At 39.2% G+C, this 20248-nt stretch overlaps 1 long non-coding RNA gene across 3 annotated transcripts in view; it reads left to right on the top strand.

The window, feature by feature from the left end:
* The window catches only part of LOC140529715 (uncharacterized), an 83263-nt gene that overhangs the window by 52644 nt on the left and 10371 nt on the right, over positions 1-20248 (top strand). For all 3 annotated transcript variants that reach the window (XR_011975656.1, XR_011975654.1, XR_011975655.1), the window contains one exon: positions 5807-5921. This is a non-coding gene — a long non-coding RNA (uncharacterized lncRNA). The remainder of the gene's footprint in view (positions 1-5806; positions 5922-20248) is intronic.

Genomic DNA, 20248 nt, shown 5'->3' with positions numbered 1-20248 from the left:
TGATGGCAAAAAGCCATCGTTAACTGGAGAAGGTTCATAGAAGATGGGCATTTAAAAAATAGAGAGAGAGAGAGAGAGAGAGAGAGAGAGAGAGAGAGAGAGAGAGAGAGAGAGAGAGAGAGAGAGAGAGAAAGAGAAAATCTGGAAATGATAGATTTGGAATCATCCATTCCCATCTCTTCCTCTAGAAAGATGGAATAGGAATAAAATCGAAATAAGAAGTGAGGGAAGATAGCTTCTCTATCTAATTCACAAATTTGCTGTAAGGATCAAATGAGATAATGGATATAAAGCATTTTTTAAACTATACTCTACCAAAATCTGCTATTATTATTCTGTTATTATTACACTGTTGATATCTCTAGGGTAATATTATTGGAGGAAAATAAAGGACATTTCAAGTCAATGAACATTTTAGCAAGCAGCAATTTGTACTGAAGATATAATTTGGAAGGGGGTGGAAAGCATGATAATTTTAACTTTCAAGATGAGGGAGAAGTAATAGTAAAGCTTAGAGACTGGGAGTGTGGAGGAAAATCATTGCATGATAAGACCTGGGCTTGTGATTTCATTGGTATAGAAAACCACCCCTGCTACCACAGACCAGCAACTTCTAGTCTTAAGAGAGTTGGTAGGGGACAGAGAGGTTAAGTGATTTACTCTTGTCATATAACCAGTATGAGTCAGAAGCAGGGCTTGTATTTTAGTATCCTGGCTTTAGGCTTGACACTTTATCCACTCTATCAGAAACTCTCAAACTTTTTCATTTCAAGATCTCTTTATACCCTCAAAACCTTTTGAAGACCATCTTACCTCCCAAAGAGCTTTGGCTTATGTTGTTTTATCTATTGATATTTATCTATTAGAAATTTAAGCCAAGGAATTATAAAAATGTTTAGTAATTCATTTGAAATAATGATAATAAACATATATTAACATAACATTTTAAAAATGAAAAATAATTATGCTTTACAAAAGTGAAAATATCAGCAAGATGGCATTGTTTTACATAGCTTTGCAAATCAATTTAATGTCTGGCTTAATAGAAAACAGTTGGCTATACTGTCTGGTTCTATTCAGTGGTGATATATGGTTTTGGTTGAAGTATCAGCCTAACATAGATATGTAGATGGAAAAGGGAGGAGCAGTTTTATAGGCTATTGATGTCTTAGTATTATTATGAAAAAAGTTTTGACTTTGAGGATTCCCCATAAGAGTCTGGGGAGCCCCACAGAGCTTTGGAAGGGATCCAAGAATCAGGATTCCCTTATTGACTGATAGGTTCCAAATCAACAAGGGATATCTTGGGAATTTTAGAAAGATTATTTTTTCAGCTAAACCATCAGCTAGACAGTATAGGGCATAGAGAGCTGGGCCTAAAGTTGGGATGACTCATCTTCCTGAGTTCAAATCTGGCCTCAGACATTTATTAACTGTGTGACCCTGGGCAAGTCACTTAATTCTGTTTGCCTCAGTTTCCTTATCTATAAAATGAGCAAGAAATGGCAAATCACTCCAGTATCTTTGCCAAAAAACCCCCAAATGAGGTCACAAAGAGTCAGACCTGATGGAAAAATTAACAGCAGCAGTAACAGTGGCAGCAAAGCTTACAGGAACAGATCAGTTTATAAAAATCACTTATCGGGCATATTGAGGGCTAATTACTCTGTTGGCTCTGGCCCTTGCCAAGAAGAGACAGGCTAAAACTAGATCAAGGCAGACAGTCTCAGTTTACTCCCTGAAGCCCCTCCTTCTCCTAGTTCTCTATTATCATAAAAAGCTTTCCAAGTATCCCCTATCGGGGTGTTTTAGGGAGGGAGAAGTTTGGAGATCACTTAGCAAAAGAGACCTACCCCTTGGGGAACTTTTAATTGAGAGCTTAAACCTTTTGGGTAGGACTCATTGAGTATAATGTTTATCAAGGTGTCAGGCTCCACTGGCCTGGCTCAGATGCTGGAGGGTCAAGGGAAGACTTTTATCTTTTTTCTGGGTACTTCTCTAAGACCATATTTCTCTACTTGTATAAGATAAGTAGAGGAGAAGGAGCAGCTGGGTGCTCATCTATTTATAGGCACAGAGGCAATGAAGCATCCTTGACGTTATAGGTGAGGAGACAGGAGGTCCATCAATGGTGTATCATACTCCATTTCTCCAAAGAAGTAGAAGAGCCATTCATTTTCTTTTTAAAGACAGAAAAAACATAAAGCTAATGCAGTTTCCTGTGCTGTGACTATTAATAATAATAAAAACAACAAAACCCAAGAACTGCAGCTATGTTACATCTGACAAATATGCAGCTTAGCTTCCTTTTAAGCACTATCATGTTGAATGCAGGAATTATTTAAAGGGATGTTGTGGGGAGAAAGAAGACATTAACTTGCTGCCATTGGTAAACCACCCAGGAAGCTATTTCTGTAGAGGAGTCATTCAAGGGGCAAAGCACTATCTGACTACACAAGTCACACTGATGTTGCCTGTTATCATCTTCATCTTCATCATCATCATCATCATCATCAAAATAACTAGCATTTATGGAATGCTTTACATTTAGTGGATTTTTCTTATCTCATTGGCAATGAGATAAACACACAAGATTTCATTGAATTCTCACAAAATCCCCGAGAGATAGGTGCTATTTTTATACCCATTTTACAGATGTTATAACTCTCAGTCTTCACTTCCACATTTCTAACGAACCATCATACCCAAGAGGGAAGGGCTCTTGCACATTCTGTGTAGTGAACTATGTCAAGAAATGAAATAAAAAGAAATGACCCATGAGCTATATGAGCAGGGTCTTGCTACTGAGCTGACTTGTCTCTCGCATCCAGACTAATACAGTACTATCTCAGTGTTTCTCAAACATTTGGGAGCTAGGGCTCCCAAGAGAGCCATGGAGTGGTTATGAGAGATTGTGGAGACAGGAACTTCCTCATTCTTGTAACCCCTAGCCCAGAAGTACTCCTTTGGGTTTAAACAGATTGAGTGTAATCTTGGAGGCTTCTTAGTAAGAACTTTCTTTTTGACTCATGTCTTGACCTAAGGTTCCTGCAAAGAAACCTTAGTCACTAAAAGGGAAAAAAAAAGACTCTCTGCTCCCATTCAAGTATTAAGACTAACCATACATTAAGTATAGTCTGGACCAGAGGTGTCAAATGCCCTTCCAGCATTTAACTGAGAAATATTTAACAAAATGAACAAAAATACAATAGAACATGGAGAATGTTTATATGTGGTTTTCTAAATCACTGTGTGGCTGCAAGGATCCTTATGTATGGTTTAGTGGCTCAGTTTCTATATGAGTTAGACATCATTGGTCTAGGTTTTATTTCACTCAACAGACTTGCCCTTGGGCCCATAAATAGTCCACAATAATTCTTCTCTCCCGTAGAGTCTCCCTCAGAGTTCTATACAACCCTCCCGACTTTCAATGCTACCCTAAGGGTGGGGATCCGTTGCAAGAACAGCATTCAGGGTTGCTAGAGAATTGACCTCTTCTGCCCTGGACATACATAGTCCATCTAATTCAGTGTCAATGAAAATTAAGTCTGGGTTTGCTCCTCCACATTGTGGCTTTCTCCTCACCCCCTATTGCTCTGTGGTTCCAGTTGAAATTTGTTTCAGATACTCAGTGTGGTGGACGAACTCACTGATTTGCTCCAGGAACTTTAATTGGTTCAGAAACTTCTTCCCAGTTCTACAACTGCCAGTTGTCAGGAAGTTCTCTGGGGGATGATGGGAGGAAGGATGTGTATTTTTTTCCCTTCTTTCTTTTTCCTCAGTCTCCTATCTGGAAGAGCAGGGCATGTACTAACTCTTATTTTCTCCCCCCTCCTCCTTGTCTACTCTCGAAGTACAGATCACCTCTCCTTTACTTTTCTCTCCAGCTCTGCCCTTATAACAAATCCATAAAGTAAGCACTATCATCATTGGTATTGTCATTTAATAGCTCAGAAAACTAAGGAAACTCCATTAGAATTTACTCATCTCTACTCACTTATGCTCTAAGTGTTGAAACTGAGATTTCAGTCCAAGTCTCCTCCTGAATCTAGGTCTAGTCATCTTTCCATTACACCATGCAGCTTCCTTCAAGGCCTTCTATACTGTTTCAATATATTAAAAATGTTTCAGTCTGGAGACTTTTTTGAAAAGGTTTAAAAAAACCCAACAACCGTCTGCTTCATCCATGCAGAATTTGACAATGGGGAAAAAATCCTTGCCAGAATGAATGATGCTATTTTTTTTAGGTCATTCAAACGTTTATTTTGTCTATGATATGCAAGCAGTGCCTTGCAGAGAGACTTATTCATAGTAGTCATATATTAGCCATTTGTTTTTGGAATGAGTACAAGGGGCTATAAGGCATAATCCCTACTCTCAAAGAGTTTACAATTCAAGGAGGAGACTAGAAGGACTTTTATCCTCGGTCCTTGCTGTCCTTAGTAAATGCTTCTCCCTGATAACTATTCCAGGAAAACCCTAGAGCCATGGAACCAATTTAACTTTGCCATTGTATCTGGATAGGGCATGCCAATTTACACTCCTGTGGCCTCACTTACCATCACTGTAATTTTCCTCATGAAGATGCCTCACCCTGGGCACTATTTTATATGTGTTGTTTCTTTTCTTGGAATATAAACTCATTGAGGGCAAGGAATGACCTTGCTATTGCATTTGTATTCCTAGTGCTTAGTAAGCATTTAAACATGTTTTTCCTTCATTCATTCATGTATTCATTCTAGGAGTCAGTAGACCTATGTTTTAGTCTCAATTCTGCTCTTAGCTGCTGAGTGAAGCCTTTTCTGGTCTCTTCATCTTCTAGTACCTTGCCATCAAAGATTACCTTATTTTTTTTGCTTTGTAGCTGTCTTATAAATACTTACGTAGGTATATAATATTTCCTCTGATGGTATGTAACTCATTGAGGAGAGGGATCGTTTCTTTTCTTGGTCTTTGTATCAGCAGAACCTAGCACAATGTCTGGCACATAGTAAATGCTTAATAAATACTACTGGTTGACAATTTAATTAGTTTATCTGGACTTTAATTTTGGTGGTAGTGACCTCAAGTCCCTCCTAGTTCTAAAACTCTTTTAGTCTATTGCATAACTAGTAGGTGATAAGTGATGAATGCTATATAACCATTTCTATATGGTGCCACTTTTATTTACTCTGTCAACCCTTTCTCATCAGAACTACCTATATGATTCCTTTTTTACCCCAAGAGCTGATAGATGAGCTTCTGTCTTGTCTTGTTGGGAATCTGTCCTCCTTATCACTTCTCTACCATGTCTAAACCACACCACCAAGCATGAACCCCATTCACTGCTTTCTACTTCCTCTTGAAGGGGGCAGCTAGGTGGTGCAGTGGATAGAGCACCAGTGCAGGAGTCAGGACGACCTGAGTTCAAATCTCATCTCAGACACTTGACACTCACTAGCTGTGTGACCTTGGGCAAGTCACTTAATCTCAACTGCCTCATCCTACGTCATCTCTAGTCATCCTGATGAATATCTGGTCACTGGATTCGATGGCTCTGGAGGAGAAGTGAGGCTGGTGACCTGCACAGCCCTCCTTCACTCACAACAAAGTCAAGTGCAAGTCATGTCATCATTTCTTTGATGGCACGGTCTTCTTTGGCCATGAGGGATGAACACACATTTCTCCTTGATGCAATGTCTCTCCCATTAGGAGATAAGGCCCTTGAGGGCAGGGAATCTTTTTTTACTTATATTCTCAATGCTTATCATAGTGCCTATCCTATATTAACCACTTAAGTGATTTTCATTTGTTCTTTCAATCATAGGAATGGGACAAAATTCTGTTATTGAGCATAGAAGAGAGAAAGATCACTTCAGTCTAGATTGGATGGGAAGGTCTCACAGAGGATGTAGCATTTGAACAAGATCTTGAGGAAAAAGGTAAGCTTTCAATGCTTTCAATATTTGGTGATATGAGGGAAGAGGTATTCAAGGCATTGTGTGTGTGTATATATATATATATGTGTGTGTACACACACACACACACACACACACACACACACACACATATATATAGTATGATGAGGCACATAGCTTTGAAGTACAAACCATATTGGGGAAATGGAAAATGCTCCAGTTTGACTGGAGCTTAGGATATGTGTAGGGATGGTAGGAGGGGAGATTTAAAAGTAGTTTGGGGCCTTAGATGCCAGGCTAAGAAATTTGTAGTTTATCCTGTCAGCAGTTGGGAATCACCCAAAGTTGTTGAGTTAGAGAATATTCTGATCCTGGAAGTTCTTTAGGGAAATGAATTGGGTCACAGTGCCCAAGACAGACTGGAGAGAGGAGAAATCAGAGGCAAGGAGACCAGATTAAAAGCCTGTGAATAGTTCAAATGTGGGGTTATAAGGGCCTGAAGTTGACTAATAGTTTTAGAAATGGAAATGAGTTGATATGAAAGACAATGGGATTTGTTGTGTTTATCCTTCATTCTCAAAGAGGACCATCTTGGGCAAGTCCACTTGGAGAAGCTCTGGCCTTTCATTGATGTTAACCAGATAGGTGCAACCAGAGCAATTATAGTGGGGTACAAACAAGCTCAGAGGTTCAGGATTCGATATGTTTTAATTTAACAACCATTTATTAAGCATTAAATATACACCAACATCTGTCTTAGGTGATGGGTACAAAGTCAAAAATGAAATCAATTCTCTGTATAAAATTGCCCATCTATATAGTTGCCTACATCCATAATAAATAAACTCAGTACATTTGGGTTGTGTTGAGTCTGCTGCTGTGATCAAAATGGCACAACTGGAATCTTCTCTGAAGACTCCTAAGGGGATTTCTGGTCTGGGGCCAAACCAAGAAGTCCACTTTAAATCCCTTGGCCCCTGCACCTTAGTATTTGTCTGAGAGATTGTCTCTTGTCAATCCTTTCAGTCTGGATTCTCTTCTCCCCAAGGGTACCAATGACTTCTTAACTGCCATGCTAATGAAAATTTCTCAGTTTTCATCATTCTTCTGTATCTGTAGCATTCAACACTATCGTTCACCTCCTCCTATGTTTTCTTCTCTCTAGGTTTTGGGACTTTGCTCTCTTTTAGTCTTCTTCCCTATCAGACTACTCCTCTGTAGTCTCCTTTGAAAGATCATCATTCATGTCAGGTTCCCTATCTGTGGGTGTGCACCCTAAGTCTTTGCACTGAACTCCCTTCCCTTCTCTCTAATCTCTCACTTGGTAACCACATTAGCTCTGGTAGGTTTAATTATCATCTTTATAAAGATGATTCTGATATTTGTAGATCCTGCCCTAGTCTCTTTTCTGACCTCCATCCCATGCATCATAAACTGCCTACTGGACATTTTGAACTAGAAATCTTTAAGCTTTTCAAATTCAACATGTTCAAAATGGAATTTATTCTCTTTTCCCCAAACCCCACCCCTTTTCTGAATTTTTACCAAGGGCACCGCCACCTCATTGTCATCTTCAACTCCTTACTCTCATTCATTCCATATATCTAATCAGGCGCCAAACCTCCACAACATCTTTCAATCCATCTCCTTCTCTCCACTCACGTAGACTTGACCACCCTTGTTAAGGCCCTTATCTTCTGTCTTAGGGCTATTGCAATAGCCTGCTCATTGGTATCCCTGTCTCCAAGTCTCTAATCTCTCTCCACTCCAATTTGCCTTTCCTTGACACAAATGCCATAATGATTTTCCTAAAGTTCAGGTCTAACTATGTCATCCACCCTACTTGATAAATTCCAATGACTTCCTACTATCTCTAAGACAAAAAAAAATCTGCATTTAGCTTTTTAGGCCTCTCCCAACCAGGTCCAAACCTATCTTTCCAGTCTGGTTATCCATGAATCCCCATACCACCAAAGTGGCTTTCTTGGTCTTCTTTATATGTAACCTTCCACCTCTCATCCCCATGCCTTTGTACAAGCTTCCTCCCATGCTTGGGATGCTCTCTCTCCTCATCTCCATCTTTTGGTATCTCTGGTTCCCTTCAGGACTCACTCTCAGCTCCAGTTCTGCGTTCTGTACCAGACCTTTCCTGGTTCCCTATCCCCAACAACTTCCCCCAAGTTTACTTTGTATCTCTTGTGTAGATGTTCATTGTCTATCAGGTTAAAATGTCAGTTCTGTGAATTTAAGGACTGATACAATTCTGTACCAGGGCCTGGTACAGAAAATGCACCTGAAATAAAAAATACATTGCTCCTTTCTCTCAACACCCAGCGTCAAGAACAGCATACTTTTCAAGAGCTGAGAGCTGAGGATTAGACTGGAATTACAACTTCTTGGGTGTGTATATTTATGTAAACTACACAGTAAGGCTAGCACAGTTGTCTCTAATTTGAAGATTACCTAAGTGCTGTAAGGATTCTGCCAGTTAGTTTGAAAGTGGGGTAGATCTAAAGAAAGAACTTTATGTCAGTGGTGAATCCCAGGCTAAATCTCCTTTTGTTCGAAGCAACTTCCTTAGGTCTTCTCAGAAACACCCTTCAGTGTATTGCCTTTGCTTCCTTTTGACCCAAATCTCCTGACTGTTCAGAAGAACATTTTTTATAAAAATTGAGTAGAAAGGGAATGGGAAAGGAAGATCTGTCTGTCACCTGGTTTTCTTTTTCTGAACTCAAAACCTTCCTTCAAGATTCTGACTGGGTCTCAGCGATTCCTCTGGATAGGTGCATCTCTTTGTGTGCATTCTGGCCCTTCAAAGGTTAATGCAAATCATCCTATTTCACTGTATAGTCCTTTGTTTTCTTCTCCTGGGACAGGGAATCTGGAAGAGAAGTCTGGTTTCTGAATTAACTACCTAACGGCGCCCCTTGAAGTCTCATAACCTTCTGGGTAAAAACAGGAACTGCTCTTTGTCCAAGGTCCAGGATTTTTCTGGCAAGATTCTCTCCTTCTTTTAACCCTCTCCCAACCATGATGTCCTGAAGTAAGTTGTCATCCTTCCTTGGAGATCTCATGAGGGGTTCTCCACTTTCCCTGTCTCTCAAGGGGGAGGGCAAAAAGATGGCTGAGGGAGAGGGGACACTTCTGCTTGTTTTTTGTATTAACAGATAAATAACCCTGATTAAGAGGTTCCTTGGCTGATACCTAGGTCATAAATAGCACCTAATGGGAAGGATCTGACCTGAAAGTCTAGAGAAGTAAGTCTGAAGGCCAAGGCCATCTCCATTGTTTCTTTCTGGTGTGTTTTCTAGTCTTATAACTACCCCATCCTCGCTCCTGGAGGTGTTTTGATCTTGGTAGCTGAAAGAAGTACCTCCAAAGTATTAAACATTGACTAGAAAGAAAAAGTTGACTGGTTATCTTCATCATAGCTGCTTTTTCTTTCCCCTAAAGATAATTGTGGTCCTGGCCAACTGGTGACCTCAGCAGCCTTGGCATGCAAGATCTGGCTCTAAGCTTGCTCTTTCAGAATTAGTTTTACATGGCAGTGTTTAGAGCTAGAAGGGACTTTAAAGCCCTGTTTTACAGAAGATAGAACTAAGATCCAGAGGTGCTCAACTTCCACCTTCTGCAGGAAGCCTTTTTCATGCCACCATCCTCCAAAGATTACTTTGCAGTTACTCTATATATCTTGTGTATACACAGCTGTTTGCACAGTATCTTCCCCAAGTGAATGTAGGCTCCCTGAGGGATCATGTTTTTCTTTCTTTCCATGTTCCTTTCCATGTTCTTCTCCTTTCCATGTTCTTTTCCTGCCTCTTCCTTCCTTCCTTCCTTCCTTCCTTCCTTCCTTCCTTCCTTCCTTCCTTCCTTCCTTCCTTCCTTCCTTTCTTTTTTTCTTTTTCTTTCCTCAGAGTTTAGCACAGCTAAACACAGATCATTGCCTGAGTGACTGATTGACTAAGTGACTAAGTTCATACAGCAGCAGAGTTGGGACTCAAATCATGATTTTCTGATTGGAAATCTATGGCCCTTCCACAAATACAATTCTGGACCTTAGTAGAACACTAGTACCAGATTATGAGCTGCCCTTGCTGTGTGGGATCAAATCCAGTGCTTATGAACATCTTTAGTTCATAGAGCCTACCAAGTTGATAGGGGGTAGAGGTTCTTTGGGTGTGGGTGGAGACCTCCTGAATTCAAGTTCATTCTCATTTGTGATTATTTGAGGATGCAGTCTCAGGGGGCCAAGAACTTGCAAAGTTCTGAGAAGTATCTCGGATCTCTTTGAATCATGATGGTATACTAGCCCTGCCTCCCCTTCCCCTTCCCCTTACTACACTCACCCCAGATCTCTGGTTAAGTATCTTTAAATAGTCTACTCTTCAAATAACAAGCACAATGGGAAAAGAAACTGGAGATGCAAATCAAAGCAGTGGAGAGAGAAATGAGGAGATGGGCTAGGCATGGTGAGAGAGACAACCACCTTCTTTTCTCAGCCTTTCCTCTGGGGAAAATCAGACAGAAATGAGTTGTGGCTTAAATTGACAAATGGAGAATGTAAACCCCAGAGATGTTGTCATTTAATGGCAAACCTGGGATTGCCTACTCTGAGCAATATTGTCTAGTAGTTAGATCTCATGATTAGAATGAGACTCTACATGAAGGATTCTATTATTACTGTTGATTTTGTGATGGGTCTGAAGTCATAATTTCTTTTCTTGCCTCATGCAGGCAGTTAGGTGGAAGAGGCATGGAGTGGTAGACTCAAAGTCGAGAAGATGAGTTCAAATTCATTCTTTCACTTACTAGCTGTGTGACCCTGCACCAGTCATAACCTCTCAGCCTCAATTCCTCATCATAAAAGGGGGATGATAACAGAACCTCTAAAAGTTGTTGTGAGGATTAAATGAGCATGTTTAAGGCAAAATGCTTGCTACTAATATTACCATTCCTGTGTTTTACTGAAGTGCATGAGAGATTGGAATCAGACAAGAGATCTCTGTTGCAGTGAAGGTCAGAGAAGTGATTCATGCTTTTGTATTTCTATTAATCATTGTGTTCTGTGCTTTATCAATTTTTCTCATAGTAACTCTCAGATCCATTCATGTCTTGGGTGGTAGAGTGGTACATAAGGAAAGAGGACTGCCTTAGGGATTAAGACACCAAGGTTTGAAACCCCACTCTGTCACTATGTGACCTTGGTCAAGTCAGTTCATCTTCCTGTTTCCTCATTTGAAAACGATCAAATTGTGCTAAATGATATGGAAAATCCATTGCAACTCTAAATACTATAATAATTTATATTTTCCTGCCATGACTCTAGCTCAAGCTCTTATCATCTCAATGTTGGGCTACTGTGATGACAATTGGTAGAATGTATTCTCCTTGAAGGCAACAAATACTTTTTAATTGTTTCTCTGTATCTCTAGTGCCTCATACAATGACTGGCACTTAGTAGGTGCATAATAAATGCTTATTGAGTGAATGAATGAAATGATATCCATGCTATGATTTTCTTCTCAATACTACATCTAAATTAATTTTGCTACTGAATAATTTCATCAATCATTCCTTGGTTCACCTTCAGTAGGCTCTCTGAGCTACTGAAATTAAGTCCAAATTCCTTGACTAGGCTTTCAAGACCTTTTTAAATCTGGTTCAAACTACCCATCTAGCCATATTTCCTATGACTCCACTCTACCAACATTACATTTTAGGTCAAATGGTGTTCTCACTTTCCTCTCAGATATAGTAGTTTTTTTCCTTCCTTCATTGTCCCATGCTAATCTCATCCTTTGGGAAGTCTTTCCTGACTACCTCTCTTGTAAGTGATCTTTCATTTCTTGGAGCATTTCTAATGCTCAATGTTTGTCTCACTCTTATAGAAAAAATATTTCCTTGTATTGTAATTCTTTTCTGTTATCTCTCTCTCAATAGTGACATATATCTACATATTCCTTCTTCCTTCCTTCCTTCCTTCCTTCCTTCCTTCCTTTCCTTCCTTCCTTCCTTCCTTCCTTTCTTTCTCTCTCTCTTTCTTTCTCTCTCTTTCTTTCTTTCTCTCCCTTCCTCTCTTTCTTTCTCTCTTTCTCTCTCTCTTTCTCTTTCTTTCTTTCCTTCTCTCTCTCTCTCTCTCTCTCTCTCTCTCTCTCTCTCTCTCTCTCTCTTTCTTTCCTTTTCTTCTCTCCCTAAAAAATTTCTGGATGGCATATAGTCACTGAGAAAACTTTATTGAATGACATTTATATGTATGTATTAGGGATGCCATAAAAGTAAGATACTTTACCTAGCTTTCTGGAACTTATAATCTCTATTTGGAAAAACAGATACTTGCATACGAAATTGTTAAGAAAGTATGACTTTCCTTCCTAAATGAACAGCAAGACCCCAAAGTGAATGGTTGGCATTTCATGTGATAAATTCCTGGAGGAATGATTAAAAAATGTTCTATAGGAATCCATTCAGAAGTAGAGGGAGAGAACATTTAATCAACAAGCAATCAATCAATAAGCATCTATTAAGAATCTACTATGTGCCAAACACTGGGCTAAGCACTGAGATATCATTGTGGACTAGAATAAGGCATTGTAAAGTAGTAGAAAATAATTGGGGGTAGAAGTCAAGAGATTTGAGTTCAAAACATTGATCTACCACTAACTTCTGGTGTGACAAGGTAAATCACTTTACTGTTCTGGCTCTGTTTATTCTCTTGTGCAATGATGGGGTTTGGCTAGTTGAATTTGGAGGTTTCCTTTAGCACCAATATTCCAATTTTTAGTCCTGGAAGACTTTGCTAAGTAGATAAGACTTGAGCTATGCTCTGAAGCAGGAATGGAACTTGGCTAACTGGAGATAAGAAAGGGCATATCAGGATTTGAGAATAGCCTGAGTTCTAGGTAGGACCATGTTTGTTTAGATAACAGTTTGGAGACTAGTCTGGCTGAAGCTGAGCTCATGAGAAGAAGAGTTTGACCTAGGTTAAAGGAGCATGGGGACTTATGACAGATAAAGTTGTGGGAGGAGTTTGGAAGGCAGGCTAAGATCTTGATTAGAGGAAATGGGTAGCCATTGGAGCTTAGTGAGTGAGGGAGAGACAAGATGACATTGGTATTTTAGGAAGAACAATTAAAATGGCATATAGATGGATGGGAGAAGAGAGAAAGTGAAGTTAAAGGAACCAGTCATATCATATATATCTGCTGGAGGTATGGAGAAGTGTTACTCAGTCAGTTAAAACACATTGTTACAAAGTTACAGGTCTGATACCCATTTAACTTATGTAGATCCATAGGACTGAATTGTATAGGAATATTATAGATAACTTTGTCCTACGCTCCCCACTATCCAGTTTTATAGGTACAGAAACTGATGCTCAAGGACACAAAGTCTTCTGTGTTTCAATCCAATCTTTTTTTTATCTATATCATATATTCTTTTCTCCAGTCTGTAGCTATAGATTTCACTCACTAATCCTGGCTAGTCAGTCCACAAATCCATGCTGGTAAAAAAAAGATTAAGATTGTAAAAATATTGATAAAAATTTACTACCAGTATTATGGAAAGAAAATCTCAAGACACCTGAGTGCCCTTATTGATGGTGGGAAGACTTCTTTGCATATGAAAGATAATTCTTGGGAAAATTTCCTATGCATGGATAAAATGTAAAAAATATAAGATATGGAAACTTTACTTCCTAAATAGGTAGAAAACCCTAAAGTGTATGGCCTGCATTTCAACTATATTGATTATTTCTCTATTTGTCCATTTCAACAGTTCTGACTGTATAAAATAATTTTTTTATAGTATAGCCCTATTCATGTACCTTATTAACCCTGTTTCTTGAAGGCTGTATTAGTGGAATGCAAGGTCTGACATCTACAGAGTTTGGAGTCCTTTGGATACAGATCCACAAAAGACTCCATGTGTCTAGTCACCAGGGGACGCTGCTGGCCACTAGCCTGATCCTGCTCACAATAATGTGCAGGCACTGGGAAGTCCCATACTCAGTCTGGTGGTTGTGCATTCCAGTGCACAATTCCAGGAAGGCTGATGAGCATTTTATCGTCCTCAGAGAACCACTTCTCTACATGATAGTCCCACCTCTTTGTAGATGAGGAAAAACTTATTCAAAATTAGACAGTGTAGTTGCTGTTGTGTTTGTCCTTCATTTTCAAAGAGGACCATGACATCAAGATGATGACATGACTTGCAGTTGACTTTGATTTGAGTGGGGAGGGCGTAAAGAGCACTGAACTTGAAATGCTAAACTTAGAGTTAGGGGATTAGAGTTCAAATTCCAGTTCTTCCGCTTATTACCTGTGTAACTTTGAGGAACTTACTTCCTCTCTATGGGGTATCAGTTTTCTCCTATGTCAAATGAGAGGGTTGGACCAGATGACCTAAGGTCCATTCCAGCTCTATATCATGATCCTATGACATACTCTGAGATTTGTGTGAGTAAGGGAGAGAGTTGCCCTCCCCAGTTCAATGAAATAGTCATTGAAAGTCCAGAATTTAATCACAGGATGTTAATGAGGTGTTAAACTAACTGTAAAAGATGCATCTCTACCCTGATCTCTTTATGAGGTGCAAACTCCTCTTTGATTGAGTCAGGAAGGGGACTACTAAAATTGGCTGAGAAAAGCAATTAGCCATGCCTCTAGGGGCTTTTAATAGCTATACTTTTGGAGAAGACTTTTGGAGGAAGGGTATAGGAAATTTCTTTGTCCTTACCCCAACATTAGTTGCATAGCATTGAAAAGGAAGCTATTAGACAAGTAGGAGATACTGAATCTGCTGAGGAGCAGAAAGAAACTGAGTTAGATAGAGAGTCACCCAAAAAGCAAAGCAGCTTCAAGGAGCATAACTCCTGAAAATTGAAAGTTGGGCTGTGGAGAGATACAAACTTAGGGAATCCAGCAGAAGTACTCAATGAAGAATATACTTTCAAGCCCTGAATTATCAGGAGCTGTGAGTTGCCTTTGCTACATGTACATATTACATATATAACTCACTGCTATTGTTCTGTAAGTTTGGTCTCATTCTTCCCAAGTATAATACGTGTATTTGTTGGAGAGTGAGCCCTAGACTTATGATGGGAATATTTTATAACCACTACTGTTACTGCCCATCTAAGTAATGACCTTTGGTAAAGTCTATTTGTATCTACTGTATTATTGTTAATGGAAAACATATTTGTGGGGGCTCATGGGTTATAGTGTTAGTAATGCAGACACATAGGGTTACTGATAGGACCTGAATCAGCAACTGCCCTCTGGGGACCCAAAAGGCAAATGTTAGTTCAAGTCGGAATAACAGCCCAGAGGGTATGTTGCATATATGTACCTTATATTTACTTATATCTGTATATTTTATCTCTCTTATTAGACTGTAAGTTCCTCGAGGGCAGAAACTATTTTTACTTTTTTCATTGTATCCCCAGTTCTTAGAACAGTACTTGGTACATACATGATAAATCTGTTCTGCTGTACATATTAGTGAACCTTGATAATGTGAACATAGTCAAATGGGATCAGCCACACAATTGTCAATAGTCAATCTATAAGGCTGGCTTAACTCACCAGTTAAGATTCATGCATTTTAGTCATTAAGACAGACTCCCACTGCCCTATCTCATGGGAACAAGTATGTATTGCCAAGAATTGTTCCACTCATGGTCACCAGGAGGGACAATGTCCAGTCCATTGAATGAGCTCTTGATTTGGGACAGTTTGCACATCATAGACAGCCACTGTCAATATGGATTCAGATGCTGATTCTGTAGCTACTTTTCTTTACTGTCCATTGCTCTGGATGCATTTTTAGCATCTCTTCTTGTTTATCACAACCTCACAAACCTATGCTTGTCTTGAGTCGCATCTAGTCTCTACTGTCTTATTATGGGCTATGGGGTCAGAGCAAACTCTCTATTCTCATTTTCATGTTCCCTACTCTGCTTCTCTCTGTGTTTATCCTTGAGAAATCAGTGGTGTCTGTCATATATCCATAAAAGAATCATAGGATAATTTATTAGAATTGGAAGGGACCTTGGAAACCATCTGGTCCAACCCCTTCATTTTGCAGATGAGGAGACTGAGATTCAGAGATGTTGAGTATCAAAGGCAGGATATGGATCCAAGTCTTCCTCACTTGAGGTCCAGAACACTAACCACTATGCTATACTGCCCCATACTTCTGCCCAGTTTAGCACACTTATTCTCTTATTCCCTAGTCCTTCATTCTCCTTGGAGAAGAAAGAAGGCAGGATGAGGGGGTTTTGAATATTTAATATGAAAAAATTATTATTAGAAGGTTGGCCCTCAGTTGTTGATTTTGAGGGGTTGGGGTTGTGGATTCCTCCCAGATGGATTACAGCAAAAATGGCACTTGGTTATCTTTGGTCCCCTTCTGTTTCTATCATGAGAGTGGTAGCAAAGATGGAAGAGAATGCTAAGAATCACAATTCCTAGGCCATCAGCAAACATTAGTTTAATTAATCCTGGATCATTGTCTAATAACCCAGTGAGTTGACACAATACCGGAGAAAATGAACCACTACTGCTTTGATATTCCTGCTGTAAATGAAGTCTGAATGCTTAAAGACAGTATAGCTAAACAGGAAGGAAAGGCAGAAAGGTTATCTCCAGAGAGCAAAATAAAAGAATTAATGGATTTGGTTTCATTCTGTGCTGAAGGCAACAAGAAACATCCTTTCATGACATGCTTGATTATCTTGCCTTAGGGTGGTCGTGATGAATCTAAGAAATTAAGGAAATAATTACAGCTCAGACAGCAATATCTATGGCCAGTGATGATGGAGAAGAGAAGATCTGTGAAGAAATTAACAGAATTGAGTATGTAGATTGGTTACAGTGACTTAGAGCCGGCACTCGAGAAGTGATTCCTCTGAAAGCATTCCTTGTCTTTGGCTCTTATCCCAGGGGTCCCCATCACATCTTTTCTGCACAGTTGTAATTCCCAAACTCTCTTGTCACTCTGTTGTTAAAACAGTAGGAAGATTTCCCCAAGGACTACATAGGAATGTGGGAAATAGCGAAACAAGACTGTGATTTAAGATTGGCTTTCAGGTTATTAGCATGTACCTAAATAGACTATGTCTATCCTCAAGTCATTTTTGTCAAACCTGGAGGGTGTTTCCTGAATTTTTTCTTTTCAGTGTTTCTCTTTACCATTTGTCATTGACTCACTATGACTATGTGGAAATGATTTATCAAATAACTATCTATCAATAACCATTTATTAAGTGACTGGTATGTATTACGTACTATGATAGGTTTTGGGTATACAAAAACAAAAATGAAATGGTCCCAGCTCTTTGAAAGCTTACACTTCCTCACCAAGAGGAGAGAAAATTCCCAGAGCTGACAGAACCAAAGAAAGGCTGAAGGGAAGGGCTGTAAGATAGATATCTTTCAAGCCCCTTAGGACTCAAAATCCATAATTGCTGCACATCATTCTCATGGGACCCAAAATCCTCTCTTGTGATCCTGCGTATATATGAAGCTAATTTAATTTAGAACAGTCTTGGCCCTTGGCAAAATTGAGAAAGCAAAGTTTGATTTCAGAACTGCCTGGCTCCTCTCTCTAATAACACACACACACACACACACACACACACACACACACACACACACACGAGTTCAAGCAGTCAATAAAAAATTTATTAATTGCCTACTATGTATCAGGCACTGTGGTAAGTACCTAAGTGCTGGGAAGACACATCCTCTTTCAGCAAGAATCCCATTGAATGTTCTTAAAACTCTTTGCAAAACTCAGGGGCTTTCTCTTTACTATCAAGGAAATTCAAGTACAGTCTGTTCATTGAGAAAAATCTCTTAACTGCAAAGGACAGTGTGTGAGTTAGATCAGCAGTGCCTTGTACGAACAAGTGACCTGCTGTATTCCCCTTGGCATCAGAAGTAACAACATAAATCATGATCCATGCTTTTCAGATTAGTTGTGGGCCTGGGGAGACAGGCCCTTCTTGTAAATTAACAGCCTGTCTATTCCAAGGACCATCTTGTAACTCTAATCAGTCCAAGGCTGAATCCTATCTCATCCCCTAAGCATTCCTTACCTACTCTTGTATCTTTGTCATGGGATGTATGAAAGTAATCCTCATAATTTACAACTATTGGATGATCCACAGGCTTCTTGGGATGATATGAGAAAAACCTATTTGCACATTTTGGGGGAGTGCTAAGGTAAGTTGCCTGGAGGGAGCTAAGTAGTGGATGGGGAATAATTAATATGGGGTATAATTAATTTGGGGCAAGGGGGACAGACAGATTCTTTTTTCCCTCTCATAGCATATTCTCCAACATAAGACTATGCAATCTTGGTACTCCTTGCTTTCCTATAAGCAGACCTTCATTTTGGAATGCACTCCTACTTATTTCTTCTTCTTCTTCTTCTTTTTTTTTACAATGCTAGGTTATTTTTTAAAAATTAATTTATTTGTTTTCAGTTTTCTACAATCACTTACATAAGTCTTAGCTTTTTCTCCCCTTCTTTCCTGAGATAGCATGCAATCTTATATGATTTCTATACATACATTCTTATGAAGCACATTTTCACATTAGTCATGTTGCATAGATGAATTAAAGGCTCATTTGCCATGTCCTAAGAGAAAGCCTTCCTGATCCTGCCAACTCTAAGGGATCTCTTCCTCTACCTCAAAGTTTCATGTACATTTTATCTATGTGTTGTATCCAACGAAGGTAATATAAGCTTCTTGAAGTCAGGCATTGTTCTTTGTCTCCTCTTTGTATCCTTAGCACATTGCCATATACACAGCAGTTACTTAATAAATGAGTGATAGATTGGGGCTGAAAATAACAATAAAAACACACAAAGGAAAATAGTTACTGTGAAATATATTTATCAAAATAGTCATTTTGTATATGATGCACATACAATCTACGCATGCATATACATGTACATATACATATATGTGGATGTATCTGAATTGATATATATACACATATATACAAGCATATATACACACATGTGCAAACACACATAACAAGCTTAAGGTTAAGGGTGACAGAACTGGATTACATAATCTTTGAAGGACTTTCTAGCTTTTAATCTATGATTCTAAGATCTTATAATTCTATTTTACCTTTGTCTATTTGGTTTTTAAGATGATTTCTGTGCCTCATGGGCCTAGATAGAGCTAACCTCCTCACCTTACAAAAAATAAATCAACCATGACTTGACTACAGGTAAGAGGCAGTTAGATGGCTTAGTGGATAGAGCCCTAAACCTGGCATCAGGAAGACCTGAGTTCAAATTTGGTCTCATATGCTTACTATGTGATCCTAGGCAGGTCACATAACTTCTGTTTGCCTTAATCCAAATCTCTTCAATATCTTTGCCAAGAAAATCCAGTGGACAACATGGTCCATTGGGTCCCAAAGCTTTGGACATGGACTGAACAACTGAATAGTGTAGTCAGGACACAAGACTAATAGGACTGACCAATATTACATCTCTGGGAGAGACACTCAAGGATATGTTTTATGAGGACATGGTTGTCCTTCCTGATGTCAACTTGAAGGAAGGAAGGAAAGAAATAAGCATTTTTGATGTCTAGGCTCTTTTTTTGATCATGGCTTTCAGGTAATTTTTTAAATTGTCTCTCCTGGATCTATTTTCCAGGTCAGTTGTTTTTCCAATGAGATATTTCACATTATCTTCCATTTTTTCATTCTTTTGGTTTTGTTTTGTGATTTCTTGGTTTCTCATAAAGTCATTAACCTCCATCTGTTCCATTCTAATTTTGAAAGAACTATTTTCTTCAGTGAGCTTTTGAACCTCCTTTTCCATTTGGCTAATTCTGCTTTTGAAAGCATTCTTCTCCTCATTGGCTTTTTGAACCTCTTTTGCCAATTGAGTTAGCCTATTTTTCAGGGTGTTATTTTCTTCAGCATTTTTTTTGGTCTCTTTTAGCAGGGTGTTGACCTGCTGTCCAAGCTTTGCTTGCATGTCTCTCATTGCTCTTCCCAGTTTTTCCTCCACCTCTCTAACTTGATTTTCAAAATTTTTTGAACTCTTTTTGAGCTCTTCCATGGCCTGAGCCCATTGGGTGGGCTGGGACACAGAAGCCTTGACTGCTGTGTCTTTCCCTGATGGTAAGCATTGTTCTTCCTCATCAGAAAAGAAGGGAGGAAATACCTGTTCACCAAGAAAGTAACCTTCTTTAGTCTTATTTTTTTCCCCTTTTCTGGGCAATTTCCTAGCCAGTGACTTGACTTCTGAGCGTCCTCTTCACACCCACTTGGCCTCCAGATCCTCCCAGCCAGCACTTAGGGGCTGAGATTCAA

Source organism: Notamacropus eugenii, chromosome 2 (genome assembly GCF_028372415.1).
Source record: "Notamacropus eugenii isolate mMacEug1 chromosome 2, mMacEug1.pri_v2, whole genome shotgun sequence".
Classification (NCBI taxonomy): domain Eukaryota; kingdom Metazoa; phylum Chordata; class Mammalia; order Diprotodontia; family Macropodidae; genus Notamacropus; species Notamacropus eugenii.
Note: the sequence above shows the minus strand (reverse complement) of the source record. Positions and strands in the feature narration are given on the sequence as shown.